Source organism: Etheostoma cragini, chromosome 10, assembly GCF_013103735.1.
Source record: "Etheostoma cragini isolate CJK2018 chromosome 10, CSU_Ecrag_1.0, whole genome shotgun sequence".
NCBI lineage: Eukaryota > Metazoa > Chordata > Actinopteri > Perciformes > Percidae > Etheostoma > Etheostoma cragini.
The window spans coordinates 5,355,758-5,359,689 of NC_048416.1; the positions used below are offsets into that span (position 1 = coordinate 5,355,758).

At 43.0% G+C, this 3,932-nt stretch overlaps 1 long non-coding RNA gene across 1 annotated transcript in view; it reads right to left on the reverse strand.

Annotated features, from left to right (window-relative positions):
• Positions 1–3,154, reverse strand: part of LOC117951395 — a 9,372-nt gene extending 6,218 nt beyond the window's left edge. The window contains exon 1 of the long non-coding RNA XR_004658160.1: positions 3,143–3,154. This is a non-coding gene — a long non-coding RNA (uncharacterized LOC117951395). The remainder of the gene's footprint in view (positions 1–3,142) is intronic.
• Between the last annotated feature and the right edge of the window lie 778 nt (positions 3,155–3,932).

Consider the following 3,932-nt stretch of genomic DNA (forward strand, 5'->3'; position numbering starts at 1 on the left):
TCTTGAGTCTGTTAGTCTTTGCTCTGATGCACCTGTAGTGCCTTCCTGAGGGGAACAGGTCAAACAGATCAAAGCCAGGGCATGTGGTAGATGTCCTTGACGATGTTCTCTGCTCTGCTGAGGCAGTGGGAGGTGTAGATGTCCGTCAGGGAGGGGAGAGGGCAGCCTAGGATCTTTTTTGCTGTCCTTCCAACCCTCTGCAGCCTCTACCTGTCTGCCACGGGGAAGCTGCCGTAACAGCAGGCTCTCGATGTCCGAGCGGTAAAAGGTCAGCAGCAGGTTGGAGTCCAGGTTCCTGTGGACCCTCAGGAAGTGTAATCACTGTTGGGCCTTCTTGATGACAGTGATGTTGTCTGTCCAGGAGATGTCAGCGGAGATGAGGACGCCGAGAAACCGGAAGCTGTGGGCCCTCTCCACACACTCGCCGTTGATGTACAAGGGGGATGAGTCGGTGCTGTTCTTCCTGAAGTTGACAATGATCTCTTTGGTTTTCTTGGTGTTCAGAGTCCGGTTGTTCTCTGAGCACCAAGCGGACAATCTCAGGACCTTCTCTCTTTAGGCTGCCTCGTCTCCCTTTGAGATGAGTCCCACCACTGTGGTGTTGTCTGCAAACTTAAAGATGAGGTTGTTGTTGTGGGCCGGACTGCAGTTGCGGGTGTAGAGACAGTACAGGAGGGGAGATGATTTAATTTAAAACCTGTTGAGATCTAACTCCATGTAATGGTATTTTATTTCTCATTCTTTGTCTCTGTGAAGAGGTCAAGACCGGCACTTTTGCCTCTCACTCACCCCCTCTTTTTCTCTCTGACAGACTAGATCAAAGCCAAACCATTAGCATATATAAAGAAACCTGTTGTTAAACAGCAGGATGTAACTTTCTGTCTCCAACACCCTGGTGTCTTAGACTAGGCTAAGATAATAGAATGTTGATTTCTGTATTTTTGTGAGGATTTCTCATGTACCTGACAAGAACCTTTTGATCTGTGACAGAAAATGACCCCAAAGGGGGAGAGTTTAGAGCCATGTCCGTCCTCATTGGACAGCAAAGAAGCCAAGAAGACATGTTCTTAACGTTGCCATGCCAATGACAAACCAGTGCGAATGCTCTTACACCAGGTGAAATAGAACTGCCTTGATGTGAAGGGAATCTAATTGGGATATTGAGAATGATTCAGGACTGATTTATTTGACTCCAGAAAGGAGGCATGTCATTCATTTACCTGTAACTGGCTCTTGACCAACTCTTTTGGATTTTTTTATTAGACCCCCCACTGCAGTGTTGGATTACAATGGAAAACCCGGCATGGACAACAGCACAGCTTGTGCAAGTATGTTAATTATTGCAGGGAGTTTGCACACATTTACAGAGGTGGTGGCACAAGGGTCGCCACCCAAACTATGCAGGGAGGCTAGGTACTGCCTTAAAGAGACGTTAGCATGAATGTAGACTCTTTGTCTTGTCTTGTTAAAAAGTGTCCTCCCCATTGACTTTTGTGTTAAAGCTATACTGGCTAGAGTATTATTTTTTTATTTATCATTTACTGATTTCAATCAGGAGACACTTAATTTAAAGAAACATGCTGATGTATTGAGACTTTAGCTTATTCACTGTATCTCCCTGAGTTGCAATGTTGATTGATAAGGGGTTTAGTATGGAGGGGTACAATGGAGTCCAGACCATGGTCGTAGTGATAAAGGGATGAAGAAAGAGCATGAAGATCTGAATGGATGTGATGTGAAGCGGGACGTCTGACACTGAACGGGAATGATGAGAACTGAAGGTGAATGTTTTTGTTTTTGTCTGAAGTGACAACTTACAACAGCAGAATGCAACAACGCAATAGCTCATGGAGATTGTAGAAAAATGTGGTTGGTTTAACCAAGAGAGAAAACTCCCAGAGTCAGCTGATTAGCTTGGAAGAAAGAGAGAGAGAGAGAAAATGTGACGCAAAGAAGTCCTTCTGAATGATCTTACACAAGGCTTATTTAGAATCATTTAAAATCCATTCACATGAACTAGGCTGTTTCAGCTTGTGTCTCAGTATCTTTGAACTTTTGCAGTTATGTATTTATTGCAGTAATTATCATGGTGCATGTAAAACTATTTTATTTCAGTTTAACAATACACTCTGTACACATGTATTTGTAGAAATATTGCACACAGTTTTCAGCACATGTTTTTTTTTAAATACTTTTGTCAGAAAGAAAAACAATTGCTGTTTCAATTGTCATACACTTGTCTTTGGTGGCACATTTTCTGTATACACAATGCGTAAGCAAGGTAAAGATTCAGCACAGAGCGCAATCAAGCCCCCAGGGATATACTGAAGAGTATGAGCATACATTAATCACTGAGATATGAAAAATACATAATTTTAAGTGACAAGCCTACAGAAACCTATGGTAGATAGGAACAGATAAGGAACCAAACGGGTGGAGGAGGGAGTACACAACAAGCAGACAGCAGCAGTGTATCAGGCAGAGATGAATGGGATGCTGACAGTTTCAACAAACCACCTTGGTTAAGTGGTGTGAATCATCATTTAATGGTGTGTTTTGGTTCTTCGTGCTCTCCTCTGCTGTTAATTCTACCCCCCCCCCAGCAATAGCGTTTGGGGGATGACTTTAGAAAAAATAGACATGTTGGATGAGGTCATGGCTGGGGGTGTGGCCTTGACTAACTGCCACTTTGCTCGTTTGAAAGCCATGATGTATCTCTCTTATGGGTGGGCAAAAATTCTCTGGGCAGGCAAAAGAGAAAAAGAGAAGGTAACCTTTCCCCTTATGACCTCATAAGGAGCAAGATTCCAGATCGGCCCATCTGAGCTTTCATTTTCTCAAAGGCAGTACACGATACCCAGGGCTCGGTTTATACCTATCACCATTTCTAGCCACTGGTGGACCATAGGCAGGCTGGGGAAACTCATATTAATGTTTAAAAAATCTCATAAAGTGAAATTGTCATGCCATCAGACCTTTAAGACAGCTAGCTAGACTATCTCTGCAATCTGAGTTTTTTGTTGCACAACTAAAACAACTTTTGAACTTACATTTTCCACCTAAACAACTTTCAACCCGAGGCTATTATGCAGCGGCACCGTGGCTCTTACCGGTGCTTTGAGCTGTCCATGACAATTGTGACTGGTTTAAAGAAAATTGGCAATAAACCTAAGCAAGTTTTTCTTCCATCCCGGGATACTGGGGGGACTAGCTAGACCCTCCTCTGCAGGGCTGTGGAGAAAGCATGCTGTTCACATAATTCCACAAGCATGTCCTCCTTTATTTCTGTCATGTCCATTTTTTCACATGATTTAAGCAGCAAGGAAGATGTTACATGTTTGGTGGGCTTGGGTTTGTGATGAGACAAAGTGACTCTGAGAATTAGATCCTAAACTCGGGTATGTTGGACAAATGGGCTTTTGATCCAATGGAAGCTTTTTGGACTATTGGGGTTTTAGAATAAAGGGAAGTCAGAACCATGGGCAGTCCACCTGCACAGTAAGTTTTGAGTGAAAGCCGGGTGCACGCACATTTACTGTAAAATAAAAAGGCAGGATGTCAGGACGGCCCAGGAAGGCCCAGTCTTAATTCACAAGCTTTTTACTGAGGTGTCAACAAGTGGCGTGTCAGAATATATATGCAAAGGCCAAAATACACACTGACTGCAGAGAAGTAACTGGAACGGACAATGAAGCCAACATCTTATTAATGATTTATGCTGAGTCAAAAGTGCACTTAACTATAAATGGACATCTGCACAACTATTCAACGTGAACACTCAGTATTAGTAGAAGCTTTGGGCTTGACTTAAGTTCAGATGGGACTGCAGATTCCAGCATGACTTGACACGATTTGAACATGACAGAATGGTTTATGGTGAGATGGTCAAATATGTCTTATATTGAAACACGGTTATGACAAAAGATCCATGA